The sequence below is a fragment of the Arvicanthis niloticus genome, chromosome X (genome assembly GCF_011762505.2).
Source record: "Arvicanthis niloticus isolate mArvNil1 chromosome X, mArvNil1.pat.X, whole genome shotgun sequence".
NCBI classification, from domain to species: domain Eukaryota; kingdom Metazoa; phylum Chordata; class Mammalia; order Rodentia; family Muridae; genus Arvicanthis; species Arvicanthis niloticus.
Genome location: NC_047679.1, coordinates 110,049,915 through 110,070,335, shown reverse-complemented (window position 1 = coordinate 110,070,335; position 20,421 = coordinate 110,049,915). Strand labels below are relative to the sequence as shown.

Genomic DNA, 20,421 nt, shown 5'->3' with positions numbered 1-20,421 from the left:
TTCATTTTAATATTGTTTTCAAGTAGTATACAAAGTAATAGGTTTCACCAAGGCACTTACTGTATATTTTGCTGTTGTTTTTCTCCCTCTGAGCCTGTCTTCCCTGTCCCCCCCTGACATTCCTTTTACCCCTCTTCCAAGAAATGCCATGTTCTCCTTCATGTCACAGCAGTCCATTGCTCCCTGAACACTGAACAACTCTCCCTCCTTCCAGCTTTTCTGCTTCTCTCCTGATCCTGTTTCTAATTTCGTGATCCAGTTACAACACCAACTTACACAGAGACAAATGTGTGTGCATGCTCACATAAATTTAACTTTAATTCTGCATATGAGGGAGAACAGTTTGTATCTGTCTGTCTGAGCCTGAGATTTTCTTCACACTGATTTTCTTCTTCTATATATTTTCCATGTGTTTCTATTACCTTATTTTTCTTCATGGCCAAAACCCATTCCACTTTCCATATGTATTTTCATTTTCCACATGTTAAATCTTGTGCACATTGCACTAAACATGTAGACAGCTTTGTGGTAGAACCTGGAGTCCTTTGAAGATACAAGATATGGTCACATTTTAGTATTGTTGCTTAGTTCTGGCATTAATTTTCACCTAATGGTATTACTATTATATGGAGATATATAATGCAAAAGCAGGGAATATTTGACAAATATCAAAGGTAAAAGGATATAATTTAAAATCAGTCTTCAGTGCCTGAAGAGATCTCTCAGTGGTTAAATGTACAGTTTTCTCTTGCAGTGAACACAGATTCTAGTCTCAGCACCTACATGATGGCTCACATCCATCTGTTACTCCAGTTCCGGGGATAAAATTCCTCTCTATGTCTTCTTGGAGGAAGAGCACCTGAGTGGTGCACCTCCAGTCCTAGTGGAAAACACTGACACAGGTAAAATTTGAAACTAAGCAGTCCAATTGCTGCTGTCTTCATAGCTCAGGGTAATTTGCTGGCATACAGGAAGATCTAGATTTTTATCCCAGCATATTAAAAAATATCATTGTAAAGAACCAAACTCCAGCCCCTGTAGCTGCCCGCGGCCACAAGTCAACTGGGTTCACCTGAAAGGGGGGCTGGGAATGAAAGGGGCTGGAGGGCGAGAAGAGATGAGGCCACGACAAAGTTCTCTGATCAAGGCCCAAAGCTTTAATGTTCAGCTCTCAATTTAAAGGGGAAGACCCAACCCACAACCCCTCCTGGTTCCAGATGGGTTGGATAATCCATAGTCGTTCTAGGTCACGGTCAGAGATGTCTCAAGGCAGGCCCAGGGGCAGTTCTGCTTCTGTGTTCCAGGCAGCCAAGGTGGGTAACTCCACCTAGATCCAGTCACTTGACCTTGTTGTGGTAACCAAGGTCTCTTCAGGCTTGCTCATGGTGGGGGGGAAGGTATAAGCCCCTAATACTATGACAGAGAATCATTAAGAATACCTAAGAAGTGTATGAGGTACTTGAACTATAATGACTGAAAAGAAAATTAAACCATGGGTGTACAGATCAATGGTAAGTCCAAGCATGACACATGTTCATGGGGAAATTATTAAAACAGTCTAGATTTTTGTTCACTGCCTTCAATGTGTGTTTAATTGCCCTGAAATAGAGGATTCATATTCAAGTATATCCACATACATATGGTCTTGTTTTGTAAAACCCAAATGAAAAGGACCTCACCGATCCGTGGAGAACTGCAGACGCACCCCAAATCATTCACGAGAAACACAACTTGATGCAAATCGCAAGAGGTTTACTGGCTAGCCAGGGCTGTCTTTCCTTCAAGCCCGGGCAGGGGCAGCGGAATTCAGCAAAAGAACAAAAGAAGTTTACAGCTTTTAAGGGGGAATCTACAAACCAGGTGGGGGTGGAGTTAGGGAAGAGGGAAGGCTGAGAGTGGAGTTAGGGAAGGGGGAAGGAGGGAGAACAGGTCACTAGGTCATGGATACATTTGATCTCAAATTCCTAAGATGCATGGTGTGTCACTTTATAATTGGCTATTTCGAAGTAGTTTCACACTATATATCATGAGCTCCAGTTCAAGGGGGTCAGGCTTATCTCAAACTTTTAGCATCCTGGCACCAACTGTCTCAGGGCTGTTAGTTCAAAGCCCGGCCAAGCTAATCTCGGGCCCATAGCATCCTGACACCATGAATCTTAAGATTTGTTTAGTTAGGGCCATCTGTTCAAATGGTCAGCTAATTTCCTGGGACTGAGGCAACACAGTGTTTGACTTACAGGTTTTTATGTCTTTGCTTTTAAAAGTAGGGTTCAGGGGATCAACTTATGATTTTTCTATCTTTCATTTTCAGTGCTAATCATGCTATAATGTTTTCCATAGGATTTTCAGTGCCATGTATTTGTGTGTTTATTTAAAGAAAAGTACTGGATGCAGTGAGGGGATAAAGGTTCTTGGTTCCCAGGCTAAGCACATGAATTCCATCCCCATAATTCTAATTTTTAGATGAAACAGATTCCTGCAGGTTGTCCTAAATACAAACATGCATTCAAACAAATAAAATAGACACACATATCTATATCCGTTTTAAAAAGGCAAGTAGAAGCTAATGTGATTTACACATTAATGTATTGACTGTTTAAATATACTCACTAGGCAATGTTAGTATCATATGCATTTTGTATTATTCAAACCACAGCATACATTATATGCTGCAGGATATTTTCAGAAACCCTAAATACAAAAATGTGTATGCACACATAAAAGTATACAAAAGTTATCAGTTTTCTAACAGGCTCTATGGAATGCTGATATCAAAGAAAAACTTTGTTTTCTGAACACACGGACACAGTTAAAGAAGTTGAAAGGACCTCCAATTCCAGTTTTCTCTCCCCCTATTTCCTACCACCCCCCTCCCGCCTTAACCTTCCTCTTCTCGTTCCTTCAAAATATAGGTATGAGGTGCTAGGACAGTAATATACTACAATTTAAATGGAAAGGTTTTGAATGCTCAGTTTTGATTGCAGGTCAAACATTCTCTGTGATGTATCTGATTGGGATTTACAGTGATTTCAATGGATTTGCCACCCCAAATAATATAGAGCATTAAAATCTTGAGACCTACCTGGAAAACCACTACAGTCCGGTGTCAGGTTGGGTGGCCACCAAAGTCCGATTGCCCAAGTCAGGATGAGGTATGCCCAGGGAATCTGTGAAGGGAATCTGGCCAAGAACCAGGTTTTCTGGTTCCTAGGGTTGATCTTCTCAAGACCTTGAGTTGGCAGCATTTTTTTTTTTTCTTTCTACCTAGGACTGGATGATAAGATTTCTCCTCCACACCACAAGAACTGGAGTAGACTGCTGCTGGCTGAAAGAGGCTATAGACTTGATCATTGCACAGCCATTGATTTCTTCAAAACACCTGATGCTTGAGGAAGGTGGGGGCCTCAAAGCTCCTTCTCCCTTCTCTTTGCTTCCTGCCTAGATCATAGGTTCCATGCAATTTCCTTCATTAGAGATTTTTTTTCTTTTGGTTTTGGAGGTTGATTCCTATGAAGGTGCAGATGGATGTGCTAGCTGTGGTCAATGGAAGCTATACCCTCCTGCAGATGAATCTTCCTTATTTTGAAAGAAAAAGGTAAGGAATGCTGTCACAGTTGCTGTATTCTGTACTTGTATTGGAATTTTTTTCAGACAGTAATGGCAGGGACAGAGAGTGGCAGTCACAACACTTTCTATGTACTGGAGCAACAGTGCCATCATGCGAAAAAGGTTTCATATTTACCATTGCACCACTTCCTAAATCCTGCTTCTCCCGAGCGATTTTGAAGCCAGTAGCATTGGAGGATTCTTAAATGGCAAACTTTGTCCATTTTACTTTTAATTTTACTCCTTCTGTAGGCAGACTGGAATAGCAGGACCTTTCAGAGTGTTACTGCAGACCCTGCTGACTGAGGGCCCAGGACCAAGTGCACAGCTGAGCTGAGGTCCAGGAACAGGAAGCCGAAGGGCGGGTTTCACCCTGCTCAGCTAGCGAAGTTAATCTACTAGCACTAGTGGGTGCCCTAGGACCGCCTCAGTGTCCTGGTCCTGATGAGAAAGCAGTACAGTGTGAGTTCCTGTTGGGGCCTGAGGAGAAGTCAGGCAAGCCCAGCTAGGCACCCACATCAGTTCTTGCTGTGTGTCATCGCCATCTTCCGCCATCGCTAAGAATCATGAGAAGGAAGCTCAGTGGCGCTGTGAGTTTTGAAACCGTGTCCTCATGCTGGCAGTAGAGCTCCGCTCAAGAGTTTGTGAGAGATTGTCCCCCGCCCTTCGTGTCTGAAAAAACGCCAGAGATGGCTGTCCTGAGTTCTGCCCTACTTTGAATACTTTCAGCAGTATTTAATTAATTAATTTTTCATCTTGGGTTCCAAGTGAAGCCAATCTGAGGCTTAATACTACCCTAGATCTTGTGACTCTTCTTTCTGTTATGTAGAATATTTTTTCTTTTCTATCTTTATAGCCATTCATTTTTACTCTTTCCAGATACTTATTAGTGTTCCTAAACGTTTTTCATGATTAATTTTTGTAGGTTTCAGGAGATAAAGTTCTGCTGGGAGAGCTAGAAGCAGAGGCCTAAGCCCTGGGTATAGGGGACAGGCTGGCCTGTGTCATTCCATGAGACATCTGTCTTTGCCCCTGGGCGTTCCAGAAGTTCTAGGTCCATGCCACCATGTCCAGCTGACAGGAGTAGGTTTTACCTTGTGTTAAATGACATCACCAAACAAACACTTGCCAGTTATGGCCAGGCTTCACAGTCTTCTCCTTTCTCTGCCATCAGACACCATGTTTACCCTTTGAAGTGCAAGTAACTGCAAGGGAAACATAACAGGTCTGAATGGAGAAGATTCAGTGGAGAATTACTTCTGAAAAAACCAAAATAACAAAGTGATAGACATCCACGTTCCTGGACCTTTGTCTCTAGATGTTGGTTATGGAACTTTTTAGGCTTGAGGGTGGGAGAGGAGTAGTCAAGGATGGTCTTTGTGGCCATATGTGGTGCCCTACTGCCAGCCTGCAGACAGAGCTACAGTGCAGAGCCATTACAGCTTCATTCCCATGAGTCCTAGCAGTGGGGAAACAATTCCAAGTAGGACACCTTTGGGTTCCACACTGGGGCCCAGTGCCTTTCCTCTACAGCAGGAGAAATGTGGACACCCATACTACCTTGCAGCTGAAAACAGAGAGTCAAGGGCCAACAGAAGACCTGCAGGGACTCAGACAAGGTGACACAGGACATTGTGGGGTGGGCTTGGTTCTTTCCATCTGGGCCTGACAGGAAGAAACCACAGGAAAGCAAATGCAGGCTCTTGATGGGAACTTCTATCTCCTGCTCCTTGTAGCATGTGTGGGCAGGATTTTTTAAGCTTTGTCTTCTTTCTAAGATACAGACTCCCAATTTAGCCCAGGGTGCCCTGGCCCACACTATGTAGCTCAAGCTCCTCTCAGAGGGTGTGTGTGTGTGTGTGTGTGGGTGGGTGTGTGTGTCTTGTTGGCCAAGGGAAAGTGTAAGACTGAAGGTATAACAAAGGATAAAGACAATCACCCGTGTATATAGTTAAGCCATGGGAAACAGTAATAGGCCTCTAATGTAGGAAAGTTCTTGTGTCCCTGCTTCAGTGTGAACTAATGAAACTCTGAGAGAAATTAGTGACAGATCCATTTGGAAATCCACTCATTTGTATACACATGTTTCTCCAAATGGGGTTGTGTATAGCATTCAGTGGTGACAGGTAACTGGATCCTCTTTACAGTGCCACTAAAGTCAGCCTGCCACAGGACACACCAGGCCTTTTGTCTAGAGCTCTTGTCTGGATCATGCACAGAGCATGATACCCAGGGAAGTCTGGTGTGATCTAGGTAACAACTAGATCTTCTGACACCTAGGCTTGCTTTTGGAGAGGCCCTGAGGTGTCAGCATGTTCATTTGCTCCCTAGAAGTGGCCCCTGAGATTTGCTGCTGAGGACCAGAAGTGAATGAGACATCATGAGGAGGCACTGGGGGCCGAATGCTGCTGGGCACAGATGAAGCAATGTATGATAGGACCACTGACTGCACAGACTTCTTCTTCCCAAGAGAAGAAGGATGAAGAAGGTGGGTGCCTCAAAGTTCCTTTCCTTTCTGTTTTGCTTACTTTGTTCTTATATGTCTTTTTATCCATTTAATTAGTAAGACAGCAGGTCCAGCCTTGTTAGGTATGGCATTGATATAAAATGCAAAAAGGAAGCTAAAATCTAGGAGTACAGCCTGCTTCTGACACAAACAAGGCTAGACCCACAGTTCCAGACACTGCCTTTTGTAAGCACTTTTTTTTAGACTGGAAAGGCGGGGGCAGAGACCTGCAGTCAGGGCACTTTCTCTGCTCTGGTACAACACTGCCATCACGAGGACGCTGTTTCATACAGACCCATAACATGCAGACACCAACATCCTTGATCCTGCTTGTCGCCATTTTGAAACAGGGACAGTAGTGGAATTCTAAATGGCCAAGCTTGGCTCTTGGTTTCCCACCATCGGCAGGCAGACAGTCATAGCAGGACCTTTCAGAGTGTTACTGCAGACCCTGCTGACTGAGGGCCCAGCACCAAGTGCACAGCTGAGCTGAGGTCCAGGAACAGGAAGCTGAGGGGCAGGTTTCACCCCGCTCAGCTAGCGATGTTAATCTACTAGCACTAGTGGGTGCCCTAGGACCGCCTCAGTCTCCTGGTCCTGATGAGAAAGCAGTACAGTGTGATTTTCTGTTGGGGCCTGAGGAGAAGTCAGGCAAGCCCAGCTAGGCACCCACATCAGTTCTTGCTTTGTGTCATCGCCATCTTCCGCCATCGCTAAGAATCATGGGAAGGAAGCTCAGTGGTGCTGTGAGTTTTGAAACCGTGGCCTCATGATGGCAGTAGAGCTCCACTCAAGAGTTTGTGAGAGATTGTCCCCCGCCCTTCGTGTCTCAAAAAACGCCAGAGATGGCTGTCCTGAGTCCTGCAGTACTTTCAATACTTTCAACAGTATTTAATTTTTTCCTCTTGTGTTCCAAGTGAAGCCAATGTGAGGCTTGAAACTAGCCTAGATCTTGTGAGTCTCCTCTTTCTGTTATGTAGAATATTTATTCTTTTTTATCTTTATAGCCATTCATTTTTACTGTTTCCAGATATTTGTTAGTGTTCCTAAAAGTTTGGCATGATTAATTTTTGTTGGTTTTACAGGATAAATTTATGCTGGGTGATTTAGAAGCAAAGGACTGTGCTAAGCCCTTGTTGTAGTGAATGCAAGAGATGGCTGTCCTGAGTTCTGCCCAACTTTCAATACTTTCAGCAGTATTTAATTTTTTCTTCATGTGTTCCATGTGAGCCAATCTGTGGCCTAATTCTACCTTAGGTCATGGGACTTTTTCCTCCTGTTACACTGGATGTTTCCTATTTCTTAAGTCATAATCTTCCATTTTTAGTAGTTCCAGATACTTAATGGTGTTCTGAAATTTTGGTACCATTAATTTATTGTATGTTTTACCCAATAAGGTTATGTTGGAGATTAGAAAGAATGTACTATATTAAGTCATAGCATTGCAATGAATACAGCCTACCTTTATTATTTATTTTTATTTGTAATCTTTTTATTAAATTATTAATTTATTTTTTAAATACAACACAACAGTGAATTTTGTAACTCCATCCCCATTACAGCAGTAGAGCCCCAGTAAAGAGTTTGTGAGAACTTGTCTCCTGCCCTCCATCTCTGGAAAAATAAAACAAACCCATCAGATATAAAAGGCACCAAGGAAGATGGCTGTCCTGAATTTTCCCAACTTTGAATACTTTCATTAGTTTTTTAATTTTTGTCTCCCTTTGCCTGAAAATATGCCACCCAGAAAGGCAGGAAGGAAGTTGTTAGGGCCTTAGGCCTAACTGGTATGGGCCATCTCAAAGTAAACTCGGTTGTAATTTTGTTTTTTGTTTTTTGCTTTTTTTTCTATGCGTAGTTTGAAAATATTTTTGTGTGAGTCTTGTTTTCCACATGGAGTTAGTTATTAGTTGTCTAAGAGGTGCACACACCTGCAGGCTCACCAGCAAGCCATTCAAAGAAGTTGACGATGCCTTAGAAGGTTCCCCTTCCTGTAGATGGGAAGTAACACATTGACTGAAAATTGGTCAGTGTGTATCGAGTGAGACAGCTTGGAACACTCAGTCCTAAATGAGATGTTTTATCATGTCCCTCCTCTCATTACCCAGAGAGCTATGCAGAAGAGGAAGCAGTAAGGTCGTAAGCCATAGGAATGTGTGTGACTACAAAAGCAGTAGCTTCCAGACACAATAATATTGACACATATTAGAATCCACTGAAACCCAGTGGCAACATGCATAGAGCCTATACAGGCCGAAGCTACAGGTTATCCTAATACTGACAGTGGAAAGTGTACAGAAATCCCCACCCCTAACCAAGAAGCTAGCTTCATTTGTAAAGGAAGCTTTTGTTTTCTTCAGTTCTGTGTCTGGATATATAAACACACTTAAAGGTAGGCCTTAGCCCTAACTGGTATGGGCCATCTCAAAGTAAACTCAGTTGTAATTTCAGTGGGTTTTTTTTTTTTTTTTTTTTTTTTTTTTTTGGTTTCATTTTGCTTTCTCTGGACATATTTTTAACTTACTGCTATTTTGCTTGCATCTTATACTTCCTGAATTTGCTTGCCTTGTTATGATTTTTCTGTGTGTGTGTTTGTGTGCATGTGTGATTCTTAGGTACTTTTTCTTTTCTTCTGGTTTGTTTGTGATTAGTATCCGTGAGGAAATATTTGGAAAGCAAGAACAAATTATCCTGTATGAATAATTATTGTCAATTAGAAAAGAAAAAAAAATACTTCATACAAAGAAATGTGGTTTCCCAATTTTAACTCAGACTTGAAGGATGGGGAAGGTCTCTCAGTGGAAATTCATACCATATGCAGGGAGCACAGGTTATAAAGTGGTGACATGTGAGCTGTCCCTGCTTCTTCTTAGGTGTAGACAAAGAGTTGTCAACAATTCAACCCAGGGTAGGGCCAATGGAAGCAAAGTTTACTGTAGCATGTGAGGACCTTTTGGAATGCAATCAGTGGGTAGCTCAGTCTGTTTTCTTAGGGCCTAAACTTCACTCTTCATTTCCAACAGGGTCCACCTAACCAACTGGAGCAGATAATTTGATGAGATTGAAAATGCTTGGTGATAGATAGGAAACAGACCTACTTACATGTAGGGGTCAATTTGACTCATGCCAAAAGATTCCTTTGTGGGGAAAATGTAGGTTGAGTCCACAGTTTGGTTTTACAGGGAACATCTGACCAAGAGATCAGGAGTGTGAGCTTGTCTTTTTAGACTGGGCCAACCAAGTACGGGCTGCTATATTCTTGCAGGTAGCTTTTAGCTTTTTTTTTTTTTTTTTTTTTTTTTTTTTTTTTTTTTTTTTTTTTTTTTTTTCAAACAAGAGGGGCAGGAGAAAAAGGCTCTAAAATGGTGCTTTTATACATATGTAGAACACTACTGCCCCCCATGAGGAATCAGTTTCAATGTAGATAGCACCATTCCAGCTTCTGGAATTCTCCTTAGAACAGGTTGTAGAGGCCTGGAGAAGCTGGCCTTCCTTGACTTTCAATATGGCCCTAAGAGAACCTGTATGCACATATACTTCTGTGTTATAATTAATGGAATGGTTATGTTTACTGTTTAAATATTTTTATGCTGTTCTCCATAAGAATTTTTAGTTGTTCCTCAGTACATCAAAATATATTTGTAGTAGATACTTTGAGATTGCTCATTTAATATGATCCCTTAATTCTCATATTTTCTCTTTAAAAAAGAACTTCCTTATTTTCTGAATCCACATACAAAAATATTTAAAATAAGCAGTTCAACAGTTAATGAAGACATAATCTTGAAGTCCTGCAGTGAAAGTAATTGCTAGAATACTTTCTCTCAGCTGCTGTCCCAGCAGCTCCCTGCTTCCTTGCCATGCTGGACAGGAATTTACTATTGGAAACTGTTAAGAAGCCTCCAATTAGATACTTCCTGGTGGCCTTCACAAGACTAGAAGAGTAATAAGATACTGTTACTTATCTGACTGGAATTTATAGGCAGTGCAATGCATTTGTCCCCCTTGCATTTTTGAGCATTCAGAATCATTACTTATATTCTCCTTCTATGTTGGTAGTCAACTGCCTACTGCACACGCAAGGCCTGTCATGTCTGTCAGGATATGGTGTATGGTGCCCAAGGAACAAGTGGATATGGCTGAGAACCAGTGTTTCTGGTGCTTAGATTTGCTGTAGTGCATACACTGAGGTTTCAAACAGCATTTTCTTTCTCTTTCTAGAACTGTATCTTGAGAGCAGAGAACAGTCAGATACCAGGAGAACCCACTGGAGGTTGAATGCTCCTGGGTGGTGAAAGGCAGAAATTCAGGATTTCATCATTGACTAGATGCTGACTTCAAACAAAGAGAAGATGCAGGAGGCACATAGGTGCCTCAGGTCTCACTTTTCTTTCTTTTTCCTTCTTGCTTTATTCTGGTTTTGGTCTTTTGTCCTTTGGAGTTCCAAGTGAGGAAGAGATCCATTTGGTCTGACATTGATGTAAAATGAAAGAGGAAGGGAACCTGTAGGAATGGATCCATTTCCTCACTTGGAAGGAAGAAGGCAAGGCTGCCACCATTACTGGACTCTCCAATTGGACTTGCATTTTTTTCTGACCAGAAGGGCGGGAGCAGAGAGTTGCAGGTTGGTTACTGTTTCTTCTCTAGAGCAACACTGCCATCATGCGGAACATATTTCATATATACCTGAATGCAGGGCTCTTCCTCCATGCTGGGCTTACAAATAGTAAGGAAGGCTATGGTCTAAGGGGTCTTAGTTATCCCTGTTTGGACTCTTCCTCCCTCTTCTTTTCACTATAGAAAATATTTCATATGTACCCAGGCACAGACCACTGCCTTATTGCTTTTTCTAGACATTTTGAAGAAGGTGCTGTGTCCAGGGAATTCCTAAACAACCAAGCTTGGCCTCTCCCAACTCCCTCTCTTGATAGGCAGTTTGGAGGTATGGCCTATTGCAGGGTCTAAGTGTAAATCCTACTGACTGAGAGACAAGTGCTTATTAGGTGTCTTGTGGTCCAGGAAGAGGAAGCAGAGGGGCGGGGTTTCACACTGCTCTGCTTGCAGTATTAATCTACTAGCTGGTGTCCTAGGGCAGCAAGGGGCCTCAGTCTCCAGATTCTAATGAGAAAACACTACAATCCGCCTCTTTGTTGGGGCCTGAGGAGAAGTCAGGTAAGCCCAGCTAGGCACCCATATCAGTTCTTGCTGTCTGTAATCGCCATCTTCCACCATTGCTAAGGATCATGGGAAGGAACTCAGTGGCCTCAGTGGCGCTGTGAGTTTTGAAACCGTGTCCTCATGATGGCAGTAGAGCTCCACACAAGAGTTTGTTTACGGTTTGTCTCCCGCCCTTTGTATGTGAAAAAAAGGCTCTGAAAAAGATAGGACTAAAGGATGTGAATGCCTTGGGTTTTGCTCAATTCTGAGTACTTTGAAAAGTATTTTATTTTTGTCTTGTTTTTCAAGTGACACCAAACTAAAGCCCAAATTTAGAAGGGGTCATAGGATGCTTTTTCTTCTGTTATATAGGGTGTTTCCCATTTCCACTATGTTCAGGTGACTAGTTTTATTTAAAATTTTGATACCCTTGTTTCTTTTAATTTTCATGCAATAAAGATGTGAGGTTTAGAAGCAAAGTAACATGCATTGAGCACATGTAATTCAATGGCTATACATGAGGGATACAATGTTTGGGTTACCTGTCATAGTCCCTGGTTTTGATCCACACTACTGGAGGTGGGGAGGTAATTCATTTCTAAGTTATTTAAATTTCCCACTTCCTAATATTGTGAGAACTATCTGTGGCATCAAATCTCATTCATATGATTGGGATGGAAATTTAGAAAAAAAATTGGTGAAATTAATAATGAGAACCCATTATTCTAATGAAATAATTTTACTAATATGTTTTGTTTTCTTTATTTTTGTTTTATTGGGTTTCTTTGTTCATTTGGGTTTTTTTTTGTTGTTGTTGTTTATTTTTTTTCACAAAACAGGGTTTCTATGTAGCCCTGGCTATTCTAGAACTCACTCTAGACCAGGGTGGCCTGGAACTAACAGACATCTACCTGCCTCTTCCTCTGCTTCTAGAGTGGTGGGATTCAAGGCATGAGCCACCCACCAATGCCTGTCTGAAGTTATTTTTATAGAATATTTTTTCCATGTCTGTATCTATTCTGTAAACTGAGAGAATTAATTCAATTTTAAATATCTTTCCAGTAATGTCTAAAAGGAAAAATTGGCCAGCCTGAAGCCCATATTTATTTGTATTATAAACTCCATAATGTAATCAAGTATTACCTTATAGAACTGTATATATTTCTTTAAGTCCAGTTTGTGCACACACACAGGTAAACACACACAAGAACATAAGCACCACAAGAAAGTCTAAGGGGTTGAAAAATGTTTCATTAGCTTCGTCTTGCAGTAGTTGGGAAGTAACACAGAGACCCACAACTGGACACTGTGGAGAGAGTGAGAGTCTTGTAGAATACTTGCTCATGAATGGCCCTCCCCTCAAGGTCCAGGGAGCTAAGCAGATGGTGAGCCCTTAAGAATGTAAGAGCCAGAGGGCATGGATAACACCAAGGAAACAGGGGTGACACAAATCAGAGCTCTCAGAGACCCACAGCATGTGCAGGGACTACACAGGTTGGAGATATGATCCCAGCTCTGATAGTGTCAAGTGGACATGGACCCCCATTCCTAATTGAGGGACTCTTTAATTGATACCCACTTGCAAAGGAAATTCCAGGTTTCTCTAATGAATTTCATTGGGTATTAAACCACACATATGGGTAAACCTTTCCTTTGAGTATTTTTATCTTATAAATCCTTTGTGTATATGTCATAGTTTCTGATTTGATATTTTTATGGATTTAGTATTTGTATGTGTTTCTGTGTACCTGTGTGTAATACTTGTGCTTTGTAACTTTTATTCTTCTGTATAATTGTTGTCTTGGGGGCTTATTACCTTCAGTCTGCTAACCTAGGCCTAGTCCTTGAACCTTCTAGCTTCTATAAAGTCTTATTAGGCCTAGAATGTTTTCAGCCTCTACAACTTGCTGCTGAATAACCTCACCCCTTCTAGGTCTTTCTGATCTCTGGCTGGCTCGTCAACCCTGCTATTCTGGCTCAAACTCCTCTCTAAGCTGACTGATTCAGTCTGTCTTTTCTCTGGGTTTCTTACTGAATTGCTGTGCTTGGCCTCATACTAACTTTGATGATCTGTTTTAACCTTTGTGCTCTTCATTCTCTGGCTCCTTCTATCTTCAGCTGTATCTAGTTTGTTCTCACTCTGCAAGGTGTGTGCTAGGGCTGAGCCCTACCATGATAAGTTCTTGTCAGGTCACATTCTTGGGGTTCACAATGCGATCAAATATCCTGCAGTAGTGCTTTTCTCTTTCTTTCTTTCTTTCTTTCTTTCTTTCTTTCTTTCTTTCTTTCCTTTTTTTAAACTTCTGGTTTGTTTGTATTTTATACCCCTCACCCCTTTTTAAAAAGATGTGATCTCTGTAGTCCTGGTTGGCCTAAAACTCGAATATCTGCCTGCTCTGTCTCCTGAATGCTATGATTAAAGGAGGGAATCACCTTATAGGCCCCTGTTTGTTTTTTAAAGTGAGGCAAGAAAGGAGTCCTAGAGTTGGGGGTGGGGGGTTAGAGAAGATGGGTTGGGAAGGGGAAACCATGTTCAGAATGTGTGTGGGCAGGATTTAAAGCTTTGTCTTCTTGCTAAGACACAGACTCCTAATTTAGCCCAAGGTGCCCTGGCCCACACTATGTAGCTCAAGCTCCTCTCAGAGGGTGTGTGTGTGTGTGTGTGTGTGTGTGTGTGTGTGTGTGTGTGTGTCTTGTTGGCCAAGGGAAAGTGTAAGACTGAAGGTATAACAAAGTATAAAGACAATAACCCCTGTATATAGTTAAGCCATGGGAAACAGTAATAGGCCTCTAATGTAGGAAAGTTCTTGTGTCCCTGCTCCAGTGTGAACTAATGAAACTCTGAGAGAAATTAGTGACAGATCCATTTGGAAATCCACTCATTTGTATACACATGTTTCTCCAAATGGGGTTGTGTATAGCATTCAGTGGTGACAGGTAACTGGATCCTTTTTACAGTGCCACTAAAGTCAGCCTGCCACAGGACACACCAGGCCTTTTGTCTAGAGCTCTTGTCAGGATCATGCATAGAGCATGATACCCAGGGAAGTCTGGTGTGATCTAGGTAACAACTAGATCTTCTGACACCTAGGCTTGCTTTTGGAGAGGCCCTGAAGTGACAGCATGTTCATTTGCTCCCTAGAAGTGGCCCCTGAGATTTGCTGCTGAGGACCAGAAGTAAATGAGACATCATGAGGAAGCACTGGGGCCTGAATGCTGCTGGGCACAGATGAAGCAATGTATGATAGGACCACTGACTGCACAGACTTCTTCTTCCCAAGAGAAGAGGGATGAGGAAGGTGGGTGCCTCAAAGTACCTTTCCTTTCTGTTTTGCTTACTTTGTTCTTACATGTCTTTTTATCCATTTAATTAGTAAGACAGCAGGTCCAGCCTTGTTAGGTATGGCATTGATAAAAAATGCAAAAAGGAAGCTAAAATCTAGGAGTGCAGCCTGCTTCTGACACAAACAGGGCTAGACCCACAGGGTCCAGACACTGCCTTTGTAAGCACTTTTTTTTTAGACTGGAAAGGCGGGGGCAGAGACCTGCAGTCAGGGCACTTTCTCTGCTCTGGTACAACACTGCCATCAGGCGGACGCTGTTTCATACAGACCCATAACATGCAGACACCAACATCCTCCATCCTGCTTGTCGCCATTTTGAAACAGGGACAGTAGTGGAATCCTAAATGGCCAAGCTTGGCTCTTAGGTTTCCCACCATCGGCAGGCAGACGGGAATAGCAGCACCTTTCAGAGTGTTACTGCAGACCCTGCTGACTGAGGGCCCAGGACCAAGTGCACAGCTGAGCTGAGGTCCAGGAACAGGAGGCTGAGGGGCGGGTTTCACCCCGCTCAGCTATCGATGTTAATCTACTAGTGGATGCCCTAGGACAGCCTCAGTCTCCGGTGATGATGAAAAAGCAGTACAGTGTGAGTTTCTGTTGGGGCCTGAGGAGAAGTCAGACAAGCCCAGCTAGGCACCCACATCAGTTCTTGCTGTGTGTCATCGCCATCTTCTGCCATCGCTAAGAATCATGGGAAGGAAGCTCAGTGGCGCTGTGAGTTTTGAAACCGTGGCCTCATGATGGCAGTAAAGCTCCATCAAAAGTTTGTGAGAGATTGTCCCCCCCCTTAGTGTCTGAAAAAAACGCCCTAGATGGCTGTCCTGAGTCCTGCTGAAGTATGAATATTTTCAGCAGTATTTAATTAATTAATTTTTTTCTCTTGTGTTCCAAGTGAAGTCAATCTGAGACTTAATACTCCCTAGATCTTGTGACTCTTCTTTCTGTTATGTATGTAGAATATTTTTTCTTTTCTATCTTCATAGCCATTCATTTTTACTCTTTCCAGATACTTATTAGTATTCCTAAACGTTTTTCATGATTAATTTTTGTAGGTTTCAGGAGATAAAGTTCTGCTGGGAGAGCTAGAAGCAGAGGCCTAAGCCCTGGGTGTAGGGGACAGGCTGGCCTGTGTCATTCCATGAGACATCTGTCTTTGCCCCTGGGCGTTCCAGAAGTTCTAGGTCCATGCCACCATGTCCAGCTGACAGGAGTAGGTTTTACCTTGTGTTAAATGACATCACCAAACAAATACTTGCCAGTTATGGCCAGGCTTCACAGTCTTCTCCTTTCTCTGCCATCAGACACCATGTTTACCCTTTGAAGTGCAAGTAACTGCAAGGGAAACATAACAGGTCTGAATGGAGAAGATTCAGTGGAGAATTACTTCTGAAAAAACCAAAATAACAAAATGATAGACATCCACGTTCCTGGACCTTTGTCTCTAGATGTTGGTTATGGAACTTTTTAGGTTTGAGGGTGGGAGAGGAGTAGTCAAGGATGGTCTTTGTGGCCATATGTGGTGCCCTACTGCCAGCCTGCAGACAGAGCTACAGTGCAGAGCCATTACAGCTTCATTCCCATGAGTCCTAGCAGTGGGGAAACAATTCCAGGTAGGACACCTTTGGGTTCCACACTGGGGCCCAGTGCCTTTCCTCTACAGCAGGAGAAATGTGGACACCCATACTACCTTGCAGCTGAAAACAGAGAGTCAAGGGCCAACAGAAGACCTGCAGGGACTCAGACAAGGTGACACAGGGCATTGTGGGGTGGGGCTTGGTTCTTTCCATCTGGGTCCTGACAGGAAGAAAGCACAGGAAAGCAAATGCAGGCTCTTGATGGGAACTTCTATCTCCTGCTCCTTGTAGCATGTGTGGGCAGGATTTTAAGCTTTGTCTTCTTGTTAAGACACAGACTCCCAATTTAGCCCAGGGTGCCCTGGCCCACACTATGTAGCTCAAGCTCCTCTCAGAGGGTGTGTGTGTGTGTGTGTGTGTGTGTGTGTGTGTGTGTGTGTCTTGTTGGCCAAGGGAAAGTGTAAGACTGAAGGTATAACAAAGGATAAAGACAATAACCCCTGTATATAGTTAAGCCATGGGAAACAGTAATAGGCCTCTAATGTAGGAAAATTCTTGTGTCCCTGCTCCAGTGTGAACTAATGAAACTCTGAGAGAAATTAGTGACAGATCCATTTGGAAATCCACTCATTTGTATACACATGTTTCTCCAAATGGGGTTGTGTATAGCATTCAGTGGTGACAGGTAACTGGATCCTCTTTACAGTGCCACTAAAGTCAGCCTGCCACAGGACACACCAGGCCTTTTGTCTAGAGCTCTTGTCAGGATCATGCACAGAGCATGATACCCAGGGAAGTCTGGTGTGATCTAGGTAACAACTAGATCTTCTGACACCTAGGCTTGCTTTTGGAGAGGCCCTGAAGTGACAGCATGTTCATTTGCTCCCTAGAAGTGGCCCCTGAGATTTGCTGCTGAGGACCAGAAGTGAATGAGACATCATGAGGAAGCACTGGGGCCTGAATGCTGCTGGGCACAGATGAAGCAATGTATGATAGGACCACTGATTGCACAGACTTCTTCCCAAGAGAAGAGGGATGAGGAAGGTGGGTGCCTCAAAGTTCCTTTCCTTTCTGTTTTGCTTACTTTGTTCTTACATGTCTTTTTATCCATTTAATTAGTAAGACAGCAGGTCCAGCCTTGTTAGGTATGGCATTGATAAAAAATGCAAAAAGGAAGCTAAAATCTAGGAGTGCAGCCTGCTTCTGACACAAACAGGGCTAGACCCACAGTTCCAGACACTGCCTTTGTAAGGACTTTTTTTTTTAGACTGGAAAGGCGGGGGCAGAGACCTACAGTCAGGGCACTTTCTCTGCTCTGGTACAACACTGCCATCAGGCGGACGCTGTTTCATACAGACCCATAACATGCAGACACCAACATCCTCCATCCTGCTTGTCGCCATTTTGAAACAGGGACAGTAGTGGAATCCTAAATGGCCAAGCTTGGCTCTTAGGTTTCCCACCTTCAGTAGGCAGACTGGAATAGCAGCACCTTTCAGAGTGTTACTGCAGACCCTGCTGACTGAGGGCCCAGGACCAAGTGCACAGCTGAGCTGAGGTCCAGGAACAGGAGGCTGAGGGGCGGGTTTCACCCCGCTCAGCTATCGATGTTAATCTACTAGTGGATGCCCTAGGACAGCCTCAGTCTCCGGTGATGATGAAAAAGCAGTACAGTGTGAGTTTCTGTTGGGGCCTGAGGAGAAGTCAGACAAGCCCAGCTAGGCACCCACATCAGTTCTTGCTGTGTGTCATCGCCATCTTCTGCCATCGCTAAGAATCATGGGAAGGAAGCTCAGTGGCGCTGTGAGTTTTGAAACCGTGGCCTCATGATGGCAGTAAAGCTCCATCAAAAGTTTGTGAGAGATTGTCCCCCCCCTTAGTGTCTGAAAAAAACGCCCTAGATGGCTGTCCTGAGTCCTGCTGAAGTATGAATATTTTCAGCAGTATTTAATTAATTAATTTTTTTCTCTTGTGTTCCAAGTGAAGTCAATCTGAGACTTAATACTCCCTAGATCTTGTGACTCTTCTTTCTGTTATGTATGTAGAATATTTTTTCTTTTCTATCTTCATAGCCATTCATTTTTACTCTTTCCAGATACTTATTAGTATTCCTAAACGTTTTTCATGATTAATTTTTGTAGGTTTCAGGAGATAAAGTTCTGCTGGGAGAGCTAGAAGCAGAGGCCTAAGCCCTGGGTGTAGGGGACAGGCTGGCCTGTGTCATTCCATGAGACATCTGTCTTTGCCCCTGGGCGTTCCAGAAGTTCTAGGTCCATGCCACCATGTCCAGCTGACAGGAGTAGGTTTTACCTTGTGTTAAATGACATCACCAAACAAATACTTGCCAGTTATGGCCAGGCTTCACAGTCTTCTCCTTTCTCTGCCATCAGACACCATGTTTACCCTTTGAAGTGCAAGTAACTGCAAGGGAAACATAACAGGTCTGAATGGAGAAGATTCAGTGGAGAATTACTTCTGAAAAAACCAAAATAACAAAATGATAGACATCCACGTTCCTGGACCTTTGTCTCTAGATGTTGGTTATGGAACTTTTTAGGTTTGAGGGTGGGAGAGGAGTAGTCAAGGATGGTCTTTGTGGCCATATGTGGTGCCCTACTGCCAGCCTGCAGACAGAGCTACAGTGCAGAGCCATTACAGCTTCATTCCCATGAGTCCTAGCAGTGGGGAAACAATTCCAGGTAGGACACCTTTGGGTTCCACACTGGGGCCCAGTGCCTTTCCTCTACAGCAGGAGAAATGTGGACACCCATACTACCTTGCAGCTGAAAACAGAGAGTCAAGGGCCAACAGAAGACCTGCAGGGACTCAGACAAGGTGACACAGGGCATTGTGGGGTGGGGCTTGGTTCTTTCCATCTGGGTCCTGACAGGAAGAAAGCACAGGAAAGCAAATGCAGGCTCTTGATGGGAACTTCTATCTCCTGCTCCTTGTAGCATGTGTGGGCAGGATTTTAAGCTTTGTCTTCTTGTTAAGACACAGACTCCCAATTTAGCCCAGGGTGCCCTGGCCCACACTATGTAGCTCAAGCTCCTCTCAGAGGGTGTGTGTGTGTGTGTGTGTGTGTGTGTGTGTGTGTGTCTTGTTGGCCAAGGGAAAGTGTAAGACTGAAGGTATAACAAAGGATAAAGACAATAACCCCTGTATATAGTTAAGCCATGGGAAACAGTAATAGGCCTCTAATGTAGGAAAATTCTTGTGTCCCTGCTCCAGTGTGAACTAATGAAACTCTGAGAGAAATTAGTGACAGATCCATTTGGAAATCCACTCATTTGTATACACATGTTTCTCCAAATGGGGTTGTGTATAGCATTCAGTGGTGACAGGTAACTGGATCCTCTTTACAGTGCCACTAAAGTCAGCCTGCCACAGGACACACCAGGCCTTTTGTCTAGAGCTCTTGTCAGGATCATGCACAGAGCATGATACCCAGGGAAGTCTGGTGTGATCTAGGTAACAACTAGATCTTCTGACACCTAGGCTTGCTTTTGGAGAGGCCCTGAAGTGACAGCATGTTCATTTGCTCCCTAGAAGTGGCCCCTGAGATTTGCTGCTGAGGACCAGAAGTGAATGAGACATCATGAGGAAGCACTGGGGCCTGAATGCTGCTGGGCACAGATGAAGCAATGTATGATAGGACCACTGATTGCACAGACTTCTTCCCAAGAGAAGAGGGATGAGGAAGGTGGGTGCCTCAAAGTTCCTTTCCTTTCTGTTTTGCTTACTTTGTTCTTACATGTCTTTTTATCCATTTAATTAGTAAGACAGCAGGTCCAGCCTTGTTAGGTATGGCATTGATAAAAAATGCAAAAAGGAAGCTAAAATCTAGGAGTGCAGCCTGCTTCTGACACAAACAGGGCTAGACCCACAGTTCCAGACACTGCCTTTGTAAGGACTTTTTTTTTTAGACTGGAAAGGCGGGGGCAGAGACCTACAGTCAGGGCACTTTCTCTGCTCTGGTACAACACTGCCATCAGGCGGACGCTGTTTCATACAGACCCATAACATGCAGACACCAACATCCTCCATCCTGCTTGTCGCCATTTTGAAACAGGGACAGTAGTGGAATCCTAAATGGCCAAGCTTGGCTCTTAGGTTTCCCACCTTCAGTAGGCAGACTGGAATAGCAGCACCTTTCAGAGTGTTACTGCAGACCCTGCTGACTGAGGGCCCAGGACCAAGTGCACAGCTGAGCTGAGGTCCAGGAACAGGAGGC

At 43.4% G+C, this 20,421-nt stretch overlaps 1 long non-coding RNA gene across 35 annotated transcripts in view; it reads left to right on the top strand.

The window, feature by feature from the left end:
* The window catches only part of LOC117695520 (uncharacterized), an 87,201-nt gene that overhangs the window by 21,544 nt on the left and 45,236 nt on the right, over positions 1-20,421 (top strand). For 30 of the 35 annotated variants that reach the window (XR_013105956.1, XR_013105952.1, XR_013105950.1 and 27 more), the window contains 7 exons: positions 755-902; positions 3,269-3,395; positions 3,474-3,595; positions 5,938-6,094; positions 14,412-14,568; positions 17,078-17,231; positions 19,737-19,890. This is a non-coding gene — a long non-coding RNA (uncharacterized LOC117695520). Of the gene's footprint in view, positions 1-754; positions 903-2,984; positions 3,153-3,268; positions 3,396-3,473; positions 3,596-5,937; positions 6,095-14,411; positions 14,569-16,273; positions 16,360-17,077; positions 17,232-19,736; positions 19,891-20,421 lie in introns of all 35 variants that reach the window. The other 5 variants (XR_013105943.1, XR_013105936.1, XR_013105932.1 and 2 more) reach the window with 5 other exon arrangements.